The sequence below is a fragment of the Pollicipes pollicipes genome, unplaced genomic scaffold (genome assembly GCF_011947565.3).
Source record: "Pollicipes pollicipes isolate AB1234 unplaced genomic scaffold, Ppol_2.1 Scaffold_6052;HRSCAF=7182_pilon_pilon_pilon, whole genome shotgun sequence".
Classification (NCBI taxonomy): domain Eukaryota; kingdom Metazoa; phylum Arthropoda; class Thecostraca; order Pollicipedomorpha; family Pollicipedidae; genus Pollicipes; species Pollicipes pollicipes.
In genome coordinates, this window is record NW_023596805.1 from 25684589 (window position 1) to 25705000 (window position 20412).

Here is a 20412-nt window from a genome sequence, read left to right on the forward strand (position 1 = left end):
CTCACCCGGTCATTCCTGGCACAATCCCGGAGGACTTCTCCGTTGGCCAATGCCCGAGGGGTTCGTCCGGACGGCCGGAAGGGGGAGGGGTGTGGCACGGGGCCAGATAGGGGAGGAAGGAGGGGGCTATCGGTTGTTCGGCGCCCAGGCGGGGGCGCCTCTCCGGATCACTCCCGCGAAAAACGGAGATCTGTCCGAACGCTTTACAGAGCGGGACACTGATGCGGCCGCTGTTTCCATGGTCACCGCAACGAGCCCGTTCTGAACACAGACGAGTGGGCCGTCACCAGGAGCGCACAGGGGCGGGACATGATTTCCCACGACGCCTCACAGTCGCCCAACGCTCTGGTCTACCAGGACGCCAGTGTGGAATGTGCTCTTCGCTACCCATGGTCGCCAACTTGGACTGTGATCTCGCCTGGTGTATCACGAAGATTCGGCTGCAGCAGAGCTATGGGATCGCCATATTCAGGCAGAACATCGTACTTGCGATTAATGATTGGGGCCACTGTTTGTGTTCCTAATTAGGCTTCTTCTGATCTTCACTCATCCACCAGCCTGCTAGTCTCTAGTAACAGACAATCCAGTTTAGTTAGGGCTTAAATGTAAGCTGTCTTTTCGGCTGTAACACAAATAACCCTCAGTCAGTTGCGAGCCTTTCACGTGCCTAGCCTCCCCCCCCCCCCTTCACTGTCGCCACCACACACGCCAAATGCGTTGGCATTCCTCTCAGCTGGTGGTGGTGTGGCGTTCTCCAATGTAAGAGAAGGCCGTCCACAGACTGGGAAGCGGAGAAGCGGCGCTACCCTTGCCTTGCGCGTAGCTCATTTTGCGGCAAAATGTTGGGTGGTCAGCTCGAGCCGTATCACACGCCTCCGATTCTCTGCGCGGACCGAAGATGCAGCACGCGCATTCTAGACGCATTCCTCCAGATAACTTTGATCAAAGTTGGTGTCGCGTCTCCTATGTCTTGTCTTCGGGGAAATCTGGGTGCCGGGGACCATTCGAAACGGCTGCAGATAGTGCGTATACGCCGGTGTCGAGGAGAACGTCAGCAAGCAGATCACGCAGACAACAGACAATAAATCATGTTTGCGTGCTTAACAGCGAAAGAGTTGAGTGTTGAGAGCAGGAAGACACACACATAAGCATGACTGACAACACCTTAAACAAAATGTTAAGTATTTCAGACGTATCAAGACAGATACAACGGCTATGCCGCCTATGCTTCACCTTCAGTGGCCTTCTTGTTTCATAACGTAAGGCGAAAATGAACGACACTGAGGAGCCTCAGCGCAAGGAAGAAGACAGCAGAACACCATCCCTGAATCCCAATACATTCTTCGCGATTTCCATCGCTCCCTCCTCCCATCCGCTGGCTCTCAAGAGGAGTGATCTAGATAGGAATCGATGAGTTCGAGCCATTCTGGCGACTCCATTTGTCAAATACCTTGTGAGCCTTCTCAGCCTCTCGCATTTAACGACGTGTGGAATTCTATTACCGCAAGGATGAACAGGGCCTCTGTTCCTTTATGAGTTATCACGTTGGGTGGGTAGTTAAGCTTTTAGCATGCTAGAGCGCATATAATATGTGTAATCTAGAGTTAATTAGCATTGCGAAATGTTCCACGTAGGGCCAAAAAGTACAGTGACGGAAAAAAACATGTAAAGACATGTAATGCGTAGAATTGCGCGCACGACGAAATCCGATGCCAAGAGCGACGTGTGCGAAGAAAAACATGCATAAAGAAATGTGATACAAAGAAGTGCGAGTGCAAGAATATGCCATACGTTCAAGCGGGTACACAAATACATGCAATGTGAAAAATGCGTATTCAACCATGCAATTAAAATATTTGCCGGGGCCAAGTTATGCAGGCACAAATACATTTGTACGGAGATTTGGGCGTGAGGATTTGCAATGAAAGAATGTATTTTTTCCAAGAATGTGTGCGCACTCACGTGTGCGCGCGGATAACTGCCGTGCAACTATTTGCGGATGAAGTTTTGCGTGCGAAGAAATGTGTTGCGAATAACTGCGATCGATACAGAGTTTTGCCCGTTCACGGGTGATATTGGGCAAATGTCTTGACACGCTAACGATTGATCAGTTATGCGTGTCCGGCTTTATCGCTGCCGGTTGCCTCGCCCCTCTTTTAAAGTTCACGAAGGAAACCAACTGGAATGAGGCCATTGCGGAAAGGATACCACAACGGAAGTAAGGAGACTTCTCATATCGATTGCTTCACTATAAGGAGATTTCTCATATCGATTGCTTCACTAAAGGAAGACTTCTCACATAGATTGCCTCACTATAAGGAGACTTCTCATATCGATTGCTTCACTATAGAGAGACTTCTCATATCGATTCCTTCACTAAAAGGAGACTTTTCATATCGATTGCTCCACTACAAGGAGACTTCCCATATCGATTGCTTCACTATAAGGAGACTCCTCATATCGATTGCTTCACTATAAGGAGACTTCTCATGTCGATTGTTTCACTATAAGGAGACTTCTCATATCGATTGCTTCACTATCACTTTGCTCGCACGTTTCTACCCGTTTTCGCAACCATCGTGGCACAGCCTCCGATACAATGAGAAATACACACGCAGTCTAAACCCAGTATCATCGACCGTGAAAATTAAAGCAGCCAAAACGTCAAAACGTTCGAAACACATGAAAGGTCTTCACGGACCATTCAGACGTGAGACGATGTTGGCCAGCAATGATGTTGGCCTCGGTGATGATGTTGGCAGCGACGATGTTGGCCTCTCAGCGACAGAGTTATTCACATGACAATTTACCTTCCGCGAACTCAAGTGATATTCTTGCAAAACCGTGCAGATATTTTTTGCAAAACCAGCGCTGCGGCGCGAGCGCTCACGTTAATAGGGCGAGGCGCTCGCGGTGAAACCGCCCGAACTGGCGCCGTGTGACGGATCTGGAGCTTGCTTCCTTTTTAAGCTCCGATTATCATGCATCCGCGGACCCATTTTTTGCTGCCAGGGCCCACTGGTAAAGAACAGAGCCTGCAAAACGGCCTGGTGAGATGCGGGCGCCATTGGAGGAGCCGTGTACAGTAAAATACTGCCAGCTGCGAGTAGGTAATGGTCTTGGTTTCACCTCCTTACTAGTATACGATCCCGTTTCGTGTTTTGTCTCAACACAGTCGTAATAATCGATAAGGATATGATGACTCAGACAAACGATCCGACTCAGCTGAGGCCACAAGAGCGTATCACGCATCCCGATCGCTTTGTTATGATTTTTCAGAGAAATTGTTGAATTTCACTAATTCCCTCCACTTACCCTGTGCACCTCTGGCAGTTAAACGCGACACTAAATTGCTAAGGTGTACCCTAACACCACCTAGGATAATTCCAAACAGAAACCGCACTTATCTCAAAACAAGGGCCGCGCTTGATCTTTATCCAATTGAACAGCAACCCTATCAGTGTAGTGTCCTTTAGCAGGGTCCAGATCGGAAAAACCGAGACCCGTAATGCGAATCGCCCTGACATTCCTCGCGCAAACGTAACGACAGCAAAGCGCATCGAAGCGCTCAGTATCTCCATTACACGTACACGCACGCACGCGCGCACGCACGCACGTACGCACGCACGCGCCCACGCATACACACACGCATGCACGAACGCGCGCACGCACGTACGCACGCACACACGCAGGCACGCACGCACGCACACACGTACGCACGCACGCACGCGCGCACGCACGCACGAACGCACGCACCCACGCACGCACGCACGCACGCGCGCACGCTGTCAAATTGAAGATCACCGCATCGCTAACCGCATGCAGACGCAACAGGTCACAGTCTGCCTGACCGAGCTTCAGTCCCTGGATCAGGGTCGAAAGCTCGGCGGCAGCGCGAATGACCCCGGAGTTGACGAAACCCCTCAGATTCAGGCGTGGACGAGCTGAGGGATTGTGAGATTGAGCGATGCACACGCGTCTCACACACTTCCTGACTTTCTTGCTGCTGGATCACTCCTCGTAGCGCGCTGGACATATCTGTGAGCGTGCAAATCAAGGCGTGAGGGATTTCAAGGCGCGTCTGACGCCTTCCTCAGACAGGGAATGCTTTGGGTATGTCGTGGCACACAGCGCGTTAGACTGCACCACCCACTAAAAGTGGGCGATGTGTCAGAATTGACGTGAAAATTCACACAAAACGCACCAAAGTTCACCCGCTGCCTGACTTGTCAGCGCCGGCTCGTCCCGCGGCTCGTGCTTCGTCCGGCTCGCGCTGCGGTGTATCGAGCCCCTCTGCGCTGGGATCTGGGATCTAGGATCCCCTGAGCGCTGGGATCTTGGATCTAGGATCCTCTGAGCGCTGGGATCTTGGATCTAGGATCCCCTGAGCGCTGGGATCTGGGATCTGGGATCCCCTGAGCACTGGGATCTGGGATCTGGGATCCCCTGAGCGCTGGGATCGACACCACGCCGTCGAACGACTCATGCCGACCGCAAGTTTCTGCGCTCCGGACACCCTGAGCGGAGATCCTGCGCCGCGCCAAGGCCGCCGGGCGGTAGTCCAACGCAGGTCGAGTGCTGAGTGGATTGCCCTCAGCTCGGACAATTACTCGCTGACAAGCGGAGTTTCGTGCCGGTTTGTTTCCGACGCCCGGAATGGGTGCCTGAGATGCCCATTGTCCCCGCATTGGGCCAGGCTGATTAAAGCTGAGGCCGCGCTGAAGTGGAGCCGAGCGTACAAGTAGTTTCAATCAAAGGTCGGGGTGCGCTTTGTCTTTGAAAATCGGCTCGCGGAGTGAGATCGGTTCTTAGAAAAGCGAGCTCGCGGCGGTAATGTATGTTTCCACACGATTCTGCATGCAAATCAAGGAGCCATGTTGATTTCTTAACGCAAAGTTGAGAAAAATAGCGACACGGCGGAGGGAATAGAATTGGCGACCAGGGTACGGGTAGAAGTAGAAGGAGCACTGCAATCACATTGAAAAATCCTTCGACTCAAAGGAAATGCTGAGCACTTCCATCTGACTTGTTTTAGATCGCCAGCAACAACCCTAACGCCAGGTTTTGAGGTGCTCTTGTCCGTTGTAAAGGAGTATTCAGAATCAGGAGACGTTCGAGGCGAACGATTTTTGAGAGCACGGGCTGAACTTCCGCAATTGGTGATAGTCTACAATATTGTTACTGGTAATAGCAGCGGTCTAGTATCTTGAATGCCCAAGGATTAGACGCATCCGGAGAGGAAGAACCGAGAAGCATTCTCTGAACGAAGTCGACCCCCACCGAAGTGTATTAGCAGCACAATCTCTCCACGGCGTATTTGCTCTTCCAGCCAATATGATACACATGTTCGAGGCATGACTTCTGGAGAACTGTAAATGTAATCATATCTTTCTGATTTCGGTGAAACCGGCACAATTATACAACTTGTTTTATTACATTGTGCCAGCCTGTAGATCTCTTCTGCATAACGCAGGCGAACTTCCGCAGCATACGCCGCCAAGGTTTCCATTTCTCGCACGCCGTAAATTTTCCGACCCGGGGACGTGCTGCAATTAGATATGTCACTTCTTAAAATCGGTTGGGAGGGGGCTGAGCCGGTATGTTTGACCTAATCTACCCCGAAACCTTAATCTCCCAAGATTACGGTCACTTAAAGTGGCGTTTCTGTTTGAAATACAAATGTTGATAATTGGTCACTTTAGTTGGTTCAAATGTTGTTTTCACGTAAAGGGACGATTCCATTTCTGGCTGATGAGAAGCTTGAATTGTGTGAGAAGTTTGGAAGTACGCCTTACTGAAGACGCTGCTCACGCTAGAGCGGGCCGCTGTAGATTTCCATGTGGAACAAACAGCGGAATTAAAATTTTGCCGTTTACACTCAAGATTTTGGAGTGTTAAGGAGGATTGGAGTGGGACTTTAACCGTCACAATTGCGTTAACAATAGTACAGTTCAGGTAAAGCCATGGTTCATTGCACGACGGACAGGCAACGTATGGTGACCATATCTGTCCATAGAAGACGCACAGGTGGAACAAGATCATGTACGCCAATGCTTAGCCAATTTTGCTGCCCCACTGCCAGCGTGACATTTGGATGAAATTGTATGTCACTTGAAAGGGATTCTGATCAATGACGATCAAATCCATCAGAACATTTCTGTGCAGAATATGCGTGTAACATCCGGAGAGAAACAGCCGAATAGCACAAAAAGCCGGACTGACGATCCACAAAGCAGGCATTGTTTTCGTCACTCGGGGCTTCATTTTTCATACCAGCAACGCCCCTTCTCATGCTGCGGCCGTTAGTCGTAGCTGCCTTCCCGGCCGCCCCGGCGGGAGGCCCGGTGGGAGCCCCGGAGGAGCCCCGGCGGGAGCCTTGGCGGGAGGCGCGGTGGGAGCCCCGGGGGAGCCCCGGCGAGAGCCCTGGGGGAAATGAAAAGAAAATATATACAGCCAATGGCCGTAGCGATCTCATACATGGAAGGACATCAGATTACAGGGAATCAAATGACAGTCTACATGAATGTTCTTTCTCAATTATGTGCCCAGGAAATTGTGAAATATCTTTCTAATCATCACGGCGTCCTCACTTCGACCAATCTTTGTCCCCTCCCATAGCCATTTACCCACGAAGTTCTAGCTTCAGCCTCTGGCTTGAGATAATCGGATGTTCGTGCCATTCCAGTGTAGTAACACAACCCAGTCCACCAAACTCGACGAGTTTCAAATATCCTCAGTTCGCTGGGTAAGTGAACTTAACTTCCCTGTCCGTGTCAGTGGCCAGCGAGGAGCACTGTGCTTCACTTACCCTGATTACATCAGGGGACTCAAGCGAGGGCCAACGGCGAGCCGTGTTGGCGGTCTTGAAATGATGTAGCGGTCAGGACGTCACGACAAAAACAGCGAGGGTGTTGTTTTACCTTGCAGAGAAGGCAAACTCGACACCAAGCATGCACATGAAATAGCCACAAAATCTATGAATGTCATTTCATTTAATTTTTCCTTACCAATTTCAAGCAGATGTTATGGAATAAGTCACAAAGAAACACATTAATAGACACATACGAGGAACAGTAATCATGCGATCACAGACGGCTAACGCGCCATCAACAAAGCACCATCTGAATGGCAGTAAAGCACTGGTGAAGAAATTTCCCAGGGGCTGAGGATGGCAAGTTATTTCTTAAAAAGGCAACGCAATACAGTCCCACAAAATGATCGGTCACCGCGAAGCGGTGCCCCGCCATGGTTCGTTGACCTTCCGGGTCACCATGGGACGGTGCCCTGCCACGGTATGCCGACCTTCCGGGGTCATCATGGGCTGGTAGCATGTCGACCTCCCGGGGTCGCCATGAGACGGGGCTCTGCCATAGTCCGTTGACTTTCTAGGTCACCATGAGACGGTACCCTGCCTTGGTCTGCCCACCTTCCGTGTCATCATGGGGCATGCCGATCTTCCGGGTCACCATGGGGCATGCCGATCTTTCGTGTCACCATGGGGCATGCCGACCTTCCGGGTCACCATGGACCGGTGGGCTGACATGGTCCGCTGGCCTTCCCGGGTGAAGTCATCGGCGACGGCCGGAAGTTTGGCGCGCCCCCTGCCTATCTTTGGCCGCGGCTGGCCACCATGAAGTCCCCGGAGGCGACGCGCGAGGGGCCAGAGCGGATGCATGGACCGACGGCGGGATGTGTGGTCAGCCTCAGGCACCCCACAACTGCGGAGACATCCTGTCGAGCTTCCGGGCGTGCATGCACGGTCTGGTGCTCTAACAATGCCACCTGCCGATGACTGGAGATTGAGGCCTTTTGAAATGTAGGTTTCTGTTGTAAGCTTCTGAGGTAGAGAAGAAAAAACCGCACGAATTTTTGGCGAGCGCATATATCCGAAGAAAGAAGAGAGAGAAACAGAGAAGAGACAGAGAGAGAGAGAGGGAGGGAGGGAGGGAGGGAGAAAGAGAGAGAGAGAGAGAGAGAGAGAGAGAGAGAGAGAGAGAGAGAGAGAGAGAGAGGAGAGAGAGAGAGAGAGAGAGAGAGAGAGAGAGAGAGAGAGAGAGAGAGAGAGAGAGAGAGAGAGAGAGAGAGAGAGAGAGAGAGAGAGAGAGAGAGAGAGAGAGAGAGAGAGAGAGAGAGAGAGAGAGAGAGAGAGAGAGAGAGAGAGAGAGAGAGAGAGAGAGAGAGAGAGAGAGAGAGAGAGAAAGTGAGAGGGGGAGAGGAGCTGGACAAAGAAAAAGACGGGTCACATGCTCAAGAGCGCGCCTTGTGCCGAACGGCATTCAGTTACACTACGTTGTATTCATGATCTAGCCCCACCCACCCACATCCTCTGCGAGTTAGGCCCGTCGCGTGCTTCCCCCGGTCGGCGCAGATTGCTGGCCTGCGATACCGTCGCGTCCAGAAAACCTCTTTCAACAAGTCATCGCCACGTCCGAGAGTGCAGAACGTGCTCACGACATGACATGTGACTGATCTGCTCTATCAGCCACACAGTGATCAGCTGAGCGGCGGGTGATTGGCCCGCGGCCCGCTATCGTGTGCGTGCCACCCCCGAACGAGACAAACGGCACGGTTTTGTCGCGTGTTTTGACACGGATTTGCGCTGCCCCAGTGGCGCCCCTGCATGGTCGATTCGTTGACTCCGGCACTGCTGCCAGCTGATCCCACACGTAAGGCAACCCCCCCCCCCCCGCAACTTCCCTGTGGCACAGCGATACCTTACTGGACGTACAGTGCCGGCACAGTTGAGAAAGTTGCATTCAGGGGAGCACGAGCATTAAATCGAGTTTCGAGACTGCTCTGAACAGTTGCGAAATTGACGCCTTATTTGTTACGGTTGGGCGGGTTAGCAGTTGATTCTGTTGAGTTCACAGAGGTCACGTCCGGTGCGAACTCAGCATGGAGACTTTCGTTGCCACCCACTTCATATGTCATATGAGTTGGGAATAACTGCGCCAACTTAGCTCGACTTTCCGCGAAATCATGCCTCCGCTTGCATTTGCAGCACGTGGGTTAGCTTGTGCTTTATCTTTGATGGCTGACAGCTCCCGTGCGGTCGCTGGGCGGCCTCACCCTCCGCTGAAGGAGGGGGGTCCGAGGAAATCCCGGGAGGACCGCGGAGGCCCGAGGCTATCGTGCGACGCACCCGGAGATGACGAGGTGTTGTTTTGTTCGCGTCCGTCTATGAGCATGATTCCAAATCTGTGTCTAGCTCGGCAGGGTTACTGAGTGGAGCGTCATGACAGTGCATGGGCAGGCGCGCCCTGATACCTGATACCTGATCCTGATACCGGCAGACAGAGACACGCTAGCCGCTCCACGGCGTCTGGAGTTTTCCAGGCCTAGAATGGCAGTGGTCGTATCGGGTGATTACTGCCTCATCTGGGGCGGACACTATCGACCGATGCGTGCCTAATTTCGTGTACCTTGATAGAATCAGTTGGTGGGAACGTGCCCATTGTGCGTGCTTGACTCGTGCCTGCCTTAGCTCACCCGCGTTCTGTCGTGTAACTTCACGGGACGCTCGAGGCTTCAAAATGGCAGATAAATGCATGCGTGCATGCAGTGACAATGTCGGCCTTGAACACGAACACAAGGAAAAGCTGGGACACCGAGCAGACATCGATCCATTAGGAGTATTCAGGTCTACACACCGTTGTCAGTTCAACGAACCGAAACTAACAAACCACAACGAATATATTCTCGATTGCCCTCTAACGGATTTTACCTTTCTAGATGCAGATTTGGGCTGTATTTTCTGTTGGCTAAATGGTAAATCACAGGACGATAGAACAACTTCGTAGCCTTTCGCTACGTGCTCGTCTTCCGAAACCACACAGGAAAAAAAATCGCGGCCATAATTCAGTCCACCTAATCCGAATGGTGACCCAGCGCTGGCAAATCTTCACGACATCGTGAGAATGCCGGGCGAGTTGAAACAACGTGTGGCGATTGGAATTCATAACGGTCAATATCTGCTCAGTCAGCTCTGGACTTACGCTCTCGCACTTAACAAAGCCGAGGTAATGGGTTTCAACCACTATGTGCGGACGCAGTCAACATAAACTCTTACGGTCAAATTCATAAACCTGGCGAGATCGGATCGGCTCGGCACTCTTCTATATCATTCAAAACAGCCGTTAGTCTGTGTAGCGATGTGGATATGACAAGATGGGGTCATAAATATGACAAAGCTCCAGCTGTTTTCCATGTGTCAGCTCACGGAAATAAACATCTCGTTTTCTGCTGACATCCCGACAGCATCAGCCAACATTCAGCCATTTGTCTATATCTGAATAGTTGAAATTATGTTAAAACATCGTATGAAAGTGATTTGCTTGGGCAGCACTCAACCGTGAGCGTTCACGGACCGCGTGCCACCACGTTTGCCTCCCTCGTGGAAGGCTCCCGGAAAGTGACCAGGACAGGACTCGGACTTTTGGGGGACAGTCTGCTCTAAAAAAGGGAGGACTCACTCCCCTCCCCGCCTCTAGCCATCTCTACCTGCCTCTGACATCTCTCAGAAAACCATCCCGAGAGAACTGGCGACCAACAGCGATGTGCCGCAGTCGGCAGATCAAAGGCAAGGGTTGTGGGCCCCGCTCCGCACCAGTCGACAGGCAGCCAATGCGGCGGTCTGAACGGCACTACTCATGCCGGAAACGTTACGAGTCGAGGGTGACAAGAAACAGCCTTGACACACACTGGATGACAGCTATATTCACTTGTAAGCCAGGGGGATGGGCACTCTTGCCATCTGTTCCCGGAATGACCACCTGGTTCCCTGGCGAGAGTTGTAACAAAGAAGAGGTTGATTTCATGCTTGCCTGGGCTACTTTGAATCAACCACTAGAACAATTTTCTAGAACAACGTTTCCAGCCAGTACAATGAAAATAATTCGGGATAAGCGAATGAAAATCAATACCTCCCGGGGCAAACAACACACTTCTCTCCAGTCAATGTGGGACGAAATTGAAACCGACCTAATAGCAGACAAGACCACCAAAAGCCATTAAACTCCTTTGACGGTTAAAACATCATGGACTTAGCCGGAGAGGCACGTATGCCGCAGGTTTCACATTCTGTACCAATGTCGTACTCAGTGGTACTACCCAATACACATGAGTCGTAACAAACCAACATGTGTCGTAATGTTGTTGATGATGATGATGTGATGTTGAATGTTGAGATAACATCTTTGTTCAGCAGCCTGGAACCAGCTATAACGACACTGAACATAGAAGGCCAGTTAGTGCATCAGTGGGGTTAATTTTGCTGCACGGAACGTGACATTCGCAGGATGAAAAAAAACTAACTGCACGGATACTCGCAGCAACAGCAACAACGAGTTTGTACTGTTTACGGCTTCAGTCGGACCTTTCATACCTCAAATGTGACTGTTATGTTTTTAGCGCGGGATTAATGCGAGTTATACATGGCATTTGCCACTAAATAGCTCAGTATTATATTCAGGTCCAATGATGTTTAGTAAAATGATGCATAGTCTCTTGCACCGTAAAGTACGTACGGAGACCTATGCATGGTCTCGTGCCTTTCTTGCAGATATTTATCGACGTTGTGGCCTCCGTTTGTGACAACCTTTAATTATGGGCATAGAAACGCTAAAAATGGGGCTAGTCTGATCAGACTTTCGAATTCGAATCCATGGACCATAGTACTCCAAAATCGTACAGTGCTCGGATTTTGACCACTTATTTCCAAGGGATTGTTTTTTTGCCGCAACATTTTAGACAGACGCCAATTCGGATGTTTCAAATATTGTTTTCGAGAACCAAGGTTGCAGGCCTAAACAACATATTTTCCTGTTAGAAACAAGGGGCGTAATTGTAAGACCATAAAAAACATTTTCTCGGCTCTTACTAACACGCTTCCTGCTGTTGTCCGTCAACAGGCGGTCACAACCCGGGTAACTAACTGCGCGCCAATCAGCTGCCCGCTTTGCCGAAAAAGTACCGAGCCGAGCAAAAACCCGAAAGTCAAGCTAACTGCCTAGTCGCGTAAGCCGAGCAATATTGAGCCACTGATTAGAAGGAAAGACGCCCGCGCCCAGATGCTGCCCACACACAAATCTGGGGAATGAAGTCGAAGTATGGAAGTCGAAAACCGACTTCCGACTCCGGCACAGGAAGTCAACCATGGTCCGGGTGCTGCTGATCGCCATATCGCAGAAGGCGGACAGAAGCCTGCTAACACTTCCGCGGCAAATGAAATGGAACGGCCGACCGAACGGAGAAAAACTGCGGCTTTGCCCGACTAAAGAATGATAAATGGCGCGGCGCCGATGGAGCTGCTCCGAAAACTTTCATCTCGGGAGAGCCTCCGTGGCACAGGAAAGCCCCTCGATCAAGGTGTTACGGAAAATGCTGACGGAAAGCTTCCCATACGACGTCATCGAATGTTGATGGTACGGACAACTTGGGGAAGTATGGATCCTTGCCAAACCAATGCTGGGAAAGGAAAACAAAGGAAGTTGTGTGATGAATGTCAGAAGTCAGTGATGTTGAAGAACATGTTGTCTAATGCCATGCGGCCTGGCAGGCATATTTGTTAATTTAATAAATATTGCTGTCGTCAAATGTTTTAAATTACCTGTCAACTGCAAAGGTTGCAATTCACTGCAGTCATATGCTATGTATGATACCGCATGACACGGTGGGTATGCAAACTGCATAGCAGCATGTTGTTTCATTTGCTCTTCGAGAAGACAAAACAGAAGCATCGCATCCTCCCCAATCAAACCTCACTGAAATATTTTGGGCATGAAATTTGGAAAAAAACACCTAAAAAACTTGCATCGACATAACAATGGCACGCGTATGGGCAGGATTTTCGCCAAAAAAGCTCATCGTAAATGAGCGGTGAAATAAATTGATGTGCTTTGGCGTTTTGACAAAACTCTGCTGCACGCTTTTGTTACGATTAAGCATCTCTTAAAGGCGAATACTTTTTCTTTAGAATGTTTGTGAGTTCGCCTTAGACACGGCTCATGTCACCTGTTGGGGTCCGGATCAAGATAGCCAAAAAATGCAGCAAAACAGCATGAAATCTTCAAACTGCTTCAAACGTCAGGGAGAGGTCACTTTACAGGCAACTCGCTTTAGCATTGCCCCTTACCAGCGCAAAGACGGACTGGCTGATGTTGTGGCAGTCGTTAACCTCTGACCTAAGGTCAGAGCAGTGGCTGGGAGTCCAGACGTGACCTGGCGGCAGCGGACTGACGACCTCGACCTGGCAGCACAAAGACCGAGCCTGCATCAGAACATCAGAACCTCAGAACATTAGAACATCAGAACATCAGGGCAATCTGCATCAGAACCAGATGAACCGGACATGGGTCGCACGTTAGCAGGGAGAATCTGGGCGTGCGATACATATCAGTATTCAAAAGTTTCAGTACGTCATTCATGGGTGAAATGGCATATGGCAAAGTTTTCAAAATCGCGACACAGGAACATAAAAAACGACAGAAAAATACCACATAACAAACGGCAGCTGGCAACGACGCAACAGCTGATTACATCAAACTCAAGATGTCAAGTGGCTGGCTTTCGAACCAAGCAAAATCAGTTCAGGTTCAACAGCCTTTTACGGAGCCGTGTGTCAATGAACAATCACACCGTACCGTCACCACAGCCGAGCTGGTTGGAACATGTTTCCCGCCGGGGCTATATCCACCACATCAGCTGTCTGAAAGGCAGCGAACGCCATTGCAGACACCCCACCAACCTGTCTTTGGACGTGAAATGTCCTCTCGTACGGGCGAAACCGGCACACATTTCCCCATTGACAAATGTTTAAAACTGGTCATAAGCTCTGCTGACGGTCGCCGCAGTTGCAGAGCTAATGGAACCTCGTAAAGGTGATGGTTTTTATGGTATCTACGTTAGGTTCGATCAGACGAGACCTCATATAAAGCCCAAACAGCATTGTGCCGACAATGGTAGGCATGCTCCGTTATAACGTTAGCTTGCTGTGAACAACGCGAGTGACAAACTCGTGAGAAAACCCGACGGTTTTTGGCAGGGTGTGATTGCTACGTAAACGCTAACTAATGGCACCCAGCATCACATGTGATTTCGAGGAACGAGTTTTGTTCATTATGCTCAATGTTTCCATTCAACATAATCCCATTATATCGCGGGAGACCCATTATGTTTAATGCTTTGGTATTCATCAGAATCGAGCAGTCGTCCGTTTTTCGTACGCTCTAGAGTTTAACGGACTTTTGGCGGAACCTCTGACGGAAACTTCAAGGTCCAACCCATCCCGTTGACCTTTTCCCACCACTTCCACGAGGCCACCGTTCCGGCATAGTCAGCGCAACATCCACCCATTGTTTTGTCGGTGTTGGTCAACCCGACATCGGCGGGATTCATCGAGCGGGGAACCACGTGATATGTTCCAACTTTGCGAACTTCCCCGTCTCATATTTTCTTTTTTTGTGTGTGAAAAATTGTGATTAGTTTTCTCGTATACGTTTAACCTCTTCAAGGTTCTCTTCTTTTCTCCTCCTCTTCAACCGCGTGGGACTGATACTGACCTCTTTAATTCTCTGTCTTGGCGTAGACACCATCTCTACCATTGAATGAAAGTGCCTCATACACAAAAATGTATTTGCATCAGTAAACCTGCGAACTTTGCAGGGCAAGGAACAAGTCCACAAGGTGTCGGCAATTGCATTGCACCCAGACTCTTTGTATCGAACGTTTTATTTTACATCACGTCATCAACATACAAACATCCATTCCATCGCCATAAGTTGGCATAATGCTACAACCAACGTCGTCCATCGCCACCACATCGCCCCCCGCAGCTTCTTTAAGATGATTCTCTAAACGTACGTCCTACGTCTCGCACGTCTCGTACGTCTCGTACGTCTCGTACGTCTCTAAACGCACCGCCGGATCACGCGCACGCAAACCTCCTGCAGGTGGGTGACCCCCAAACGGCCCATCGCACGGACGCGGGCGATGTTCAGTCCCTCTGTCGTGCGAGGTTTGTGGACAGACCATCATTAAAGCGGGCTGCGTAGCTCACATGTATTCATGTGGGACGGCCCCATATGAAGAAATCGGCAGGAATGAGGTCTGGCGAGCTGAGGGCCCGTGGAAGAACCCTCTCGCGGCTGGCGTGGCGGTTCAGAACATGGGAAAGCAGCCGGTCGAGTGAGCCCCAAGCGGCGTGCGGAGCCGTGACGCCCTTCCGCACCCATTTCTGATTGCGGCCGAGGCGACTTCAGTCTGAGCTCAAGCTTTCTCCAGAAGGCCTCGAGCGGGCCGTCGATGTAATGCTCGTGGCTGATCGTGGCTGAAATGTAATGACGTGGCTGCTCGTCGCTGATGGTGAGGACTCCAACCTGCACGCCTTCGAAGAGGAATCAAACGAACGCTCCCTCGTCGATCGCGTTTGCCAAAACCTCGCACAGGAGGTGCGATGTTTGCGATCCTCATGCGCACCTCCACTGGAGGTGCGATCGCGGCCTCCAGTGGAGCTGGAGGCCGCGATCGTCTGTGAGGCGGGCTGAGACGCAGCTCAGATGGTGTATGACGTCTTCATCAACCTTCAGACCAACTTGCCCATGGTCCTGCGACGCTGGGCGCCGTGTCTAGAGCATTAAAAAGCTGCTACGAGACGGTCTCATGGCCGATGGTCGACGTTGTTAAAAAATAGTTATATCTGTACAATACATACACACGTATATGTATATATGCATGTATATAAACTGTATTATGCCCAACTGCGATGTGTCCAATGATATCTGCACTTCCATCATACGATGCTTGGTAAAGTGTTTTAAGAGAAGTGCTTGTTTGCTGTTTAAGAGTGCGCTTCATTCTTGAACACTCTGCATTTCTTGCGTCTCTTTTTCTCCATGCCACGCGGCAGCGTCGGTGTCAGTGTTTTTTTCAAACTTGGGCTGCTGCCCTCACTTCCATTTTGCCGTTCCAATAGACCAGAGATTGAGAGGGCGGGTGGTTACAGATCGAGCAGAGCTTGAGAGGGCGGGCGGTTACAGATCGAGCAGAGCTTGAGAGAGCGGAGGTCATAGGCAGGGCAGAGCCTGAGAGGGCGGCTGTTATAGGCAGAGCAGAGCTTGAGAGGGCGGTGCTTACAGACAGAGCAGAGCTTGAGAGGGCGGGCGGTTACAGGCAGAGCAGAGCTTGAGAGGGCTGGCGGTTACAGTCAGTATCGTTGCAGGATCTGCTTCGGTTTCGTGACGGCAATCCCGGTCCACCAGCGTCATCAGCTGATTCGTTCCTAGTCTACGTCACCAGCTGAGCCGCATCAGCTGAGCATCATCAGCTGATTCGTACCGTATCTCACCACGCGGTGAGCGCAGAGGGCAATCCAGGCCCCGACTCGGAGGCGGCGCGGCGTGATGAACTTGCCGCGCGATTCGATCGTGATGTCTCGGGGCGGTCAGGGGCGCACTTGGGACTGTACAGTGGGACGGTGTACTCGGCTGGCGCAAAGGACGCTCCACTGCGGGGCTCGGCCGAAGGCGGTTGGAGGTGCGCACGCTGGCCGCCGCGCGATCACCGTTCCCCCCCCCCCCTCCCTCGTGTCGATGCTGTGTACGCCCCTGTCGCGAACGACGCGGCGCCTCAATTTGGCACCCGCGACGGAAACCAAATCATGGCGCGATCCGACGCCGTCGAATCAGCCAATGACCGTGCCGCGATGCCTGGGGCGTTATTCGGGCCCCCTCTCCGCATCGGGCGGGAGGTAGCCGGCTCAATCACAGGCGAGCCTTCCCTGCCGTTCGCTGCGGTTTTTGCCTGGCGCCGCGGGGTCTCCACCCAGCCGGTTAAAAGCTCTGCCGGTCGCTCTGATGGACGGTGCATCGCAGTAAAAGGCTGCGCTTGGCCGCGGTAGAGACCCACTGAAAGGAATCGGAGGAGACGTGTTCGGAAAAATATTTTCGATTGGTGGGGCTGTTGCATTTGGCGCCCGTACGTGACGTCCTGCATAGAGGAGTCTGTAGCGTACGTACGTAGAGGAGTCTGTAGCGTACGTACGTAGAGGAGTCTGTAGCGTACGTACGTAGAGGAGTTTGTGGCGTACGTACGTAGAGGAGTCTGTAGCGTACGTACGTAGAGGAGTCTGTAGCGTTCGTACGTAGAGGAGTCTGTAGCGTACGTACGTAGAGGAGTCTGTAGCGTACGTACGTAGAGGAGTCTGTAGCGTACGTACGTAGAGGAGTCTGTAGCGTACGTACGTAGAGGAGTCTGCGCCGTCTTACAGGCGGCTGGTGTAGAAGATGTTAGTTGGAGCTTGGACCTCACATAAGACACACTCTTGCGTATTATGCTGCATCTGTTGAAAGAATCTGGACGTCATCTATGTGGATTTCTTATGAAGAATACCCTTCCTATGTCCTTCGGTATATTTTTTGAGAAGCGGCAGCCGAAGATATCAACCGCCTTCTCACGTACGCCTCCACACCCGAAAATGCGCAACAGCATGGACAACGGTCCATGTTACGATACAATGCATTCCATATGCACTTTCAAGACAGTTTCGGGTCAGGACTGGGTCTAAAGCAAGGTTTATCTCCACTGGAACAAGGTACGCTTTGCACCGGTAATCCACAGCCTCGACGGGAGCGCAAGGACACTGAACACTGGCAATGATGTAGGTATGCACAGGTCTGGTGTATATGGCTTATTTTGGGGAATACATGATTCAAGTCAGTTTTCTAGCCCCTTTCAGTCATAATTTCATGCAAGCGCGTCTCTTAAAAGATTAGTTGGGTGCTGCTTTAAATCGCCAGTGGACTCTGGAGACAACACGTGATCTATTGGCATCACGGCATGCCATAAGTCTGATCCGTCATTGAACAAATTTAACACTCACCTGAGCAGACTGGATAAACTCTTGCCACCACGAAACATTAAACAACGATTCTGTCGTTAATGTTAAAACATGCGTTCCAGACAGCGCGAAGCAAAAAAACTAAAAATAAAAGCCCGGCATGGCAATAGGTGCCACCAGGTGGCAACTTTGTCGATATGTGCTATTATGACCGTTAATGAACATAACCTGTGTTGTATATTCCAGAAACCTTTTAAAAATTAATTAAAAACATGCGATCAACGCATGGTTCGGATTCGGCAGTGCACAACCGACGGCCGTTCCGCCATGGCTCCCGGTGGGTGAAGAGGGAGCCTCTGCTGGCTTCCCAACTGTTTTTGTAGAGCAAAAATACCCCCCCCCAAAAAAAAAAAAACACGAAATCCCCTCTCCCGTTGTGGCCTCCGATCCGCAGCAGCTGTTTTGCAGCTTGTGCCTCCGTCACTTTAAGACAGTGCCCGCGGCTGGTTTGTCATGTCGGGTCAGATGAGGTCAAATCACGTATCTTTGGTGTATATGGACCGCCTCGCGCAGACGGACACACTCGAAAGTTAGACGAATTCTGGAGCAGGAGATGCATCAATGTTATCATTTTATCATGCACTTTATAGGGTCTTGGAAAATGCCCTCAAAAGTCGAAATCGGAGGTGTTGGGCCCAACCGACACCTAGGCTGGCCTGCTGCGGGACTGGTTACACCGCAAGCAGAACCATCATTTAAAGCCTCTGAGCTTATGCAAGGCGGAAGTGGTGCAGGTCACAAAAGACTTCAACCCGCATGGTACTCATCACCCCCATCACACACTATGACAAACCACGGCTAACGAAGCTTGTATTCAGAACCGAGCAAACAACAGCGCGTGCATGGCAGCAAGGTCATCCCGTCGTCAGGCAATCTAAAAGGAACGGAAGCCTGCTGCATGAAGCGACGCATGGCATCTTATGCCGTAAGATGCCTTATCTATAGCATGGCATCATCATGGCATGGCATCTTAGCCGAGAGCTGAACAAGAGCGCAGGCCGCCGCCTTCCAGAACTTACGGAGCAATTCGACCGCATTACGTGAGTCGTGATAGCCGGACAAACCGGACAATCATTCGGCGACGGGAAGCATTCCAGGAAAACATGTGTATGAATCACAAGGGGATCCAGGATTCCGTAGCGTTTAATGCTGAGGGGATCCTGGGATCTTTTCCTCGGTGCCCAAGCACATGTTTTATTCCCAGGGAAGGAAGAAGCACGATCGAACAAATGTCACGGCAAAGGTCATAGCAAATCGGATATTCGCAGCAAATCAAGCTCCGTTGCAATACAGGAAGCACGTAGCAGCACCGCGCGCTGATTGTAATTACAGTCTCAGATGATCAAGATCGCACACAGCACAATAACAGTCACAAGTCATCAAGTCGCTGGTGCGGTGACGCTGCGGCAGCCAACGTTCATCAGCGGGAGCTGTGTCTCTGCATGTTTGTTGCAGAAGCTCATTGCATCCCCCAACCCAAAACAAGCATCGCTCGTGATCAGCGGTGTTTGTCGCTTGGCCCAAGGTTTGCTCAGCACCGGAGGTGTGTTGGTGGCGGACTCGGTCAGAAAAAAAGCCACGGGACAGGACCACCGGATCTAACCGGCTCTGAAACAGACCACCGACCAATATGAGGGTTTTCCACACAAAAAGTTTGGTTGAACCCCCCCCCCCCCCCCGTGCAGATACTGGGCTGCAGGGGAGATGACAAAGGTAATCGATTCAGTTACGCTACAGGCGACCTCAATATCTCACAGCTGCCAGAGCGTATCCAGCAGCAGCCTTACAGGATGGCAGACTGGACACCGTGGATGACCAGGCGGCACGGGAAGCAGGGGCAAGGGTCTACGGTGGAACAATGCAAACAAAGCCTGAAAGAGGTGAGCACGGACGTAGAGCGCAGACGAGCAAACAACATGGATCGGGGAAGAACCAAGCCAGCTTGCAAACAAGCAAACTCACGTACGTCTCCTGACCTGAGGAGTATAATAATGCCAGTTAGCAGAGCGATAGACAGGAAGCAGGACAGAGCGCCCCGTTCCCATTTATCGCCCCCGAAAATTGCATTTCCTCGTTGCATAGCAGGCATTACTGCCATCTTAGAAAACACTTACTCGAAATGTTGCGCACGCATCTTCCAAATATGTTCACGAAGCCTGGCGAGCACCTAAATCTGACCGCTGCAAGAATCGGAACCTGGAAAGAGACGCAGGGGTTGCTACTGCCTTTTTGCTTCCGCGAAGCCACAACAAAGTAAATGTACTAAGGCCTACGGCATACGGAATGAAAGACGTGGTCTTGGTTATGCATTTGTTCCAGTATCCATCGAATGCATATTGCAGTAATGATAGTTTGCAATCGGGTTTTCTTTTTACCTCAACTAAATAACATGAAAACATGCAAATACTACTATTTGATTGAACAAAACTTTTAATTATGAGACAATCATAAGCTAAATAAACGTAACTTTACGTAGGACCCAAGGTAGACGTTGACATAAAAACGTTATGCTCCATACT

At 50.9% G+C, this 20412-nt stretch overlaps 1 protein-coding gene and 1 long non-coding RNA gene across 2 annotated transcripts in view; both read right to left on the reverse strand.

Moving 5' to 3' along the window:
* The window catches only part of LOC119104396 (NACHT domain- and WD repeat-containing protein 1), a gene marked incomplete in the record, with an annotated part of 152207 nt that extends 138967 nt beyond the window's left edge, over nucleotides 1–13240 (reverse strand). The window contains 1 exon segment of the mRNA XM_037228092.1: nucleotides 13133–13240.
* A 5449-nt stretch (nucleotides 13241–18689) lies between these two features.
* On the reverse strand, nucleotides 18690–20089 carry LOC119104490 (uncharacterized). Its single transcript, XR_005094945.1, has 2 exons — nucleotides 20008–20089; nucleotides 18690–19501 (listed from the first exon to the last, which is right to left on the reverse strand). It is a non-coding gene; the product is annotated as an uncharacterized LOC119104490 (long non-coding RNA).
* Between the last annotated feature and the right edge of the window lie 323 nt (nucleotides 20090–20412).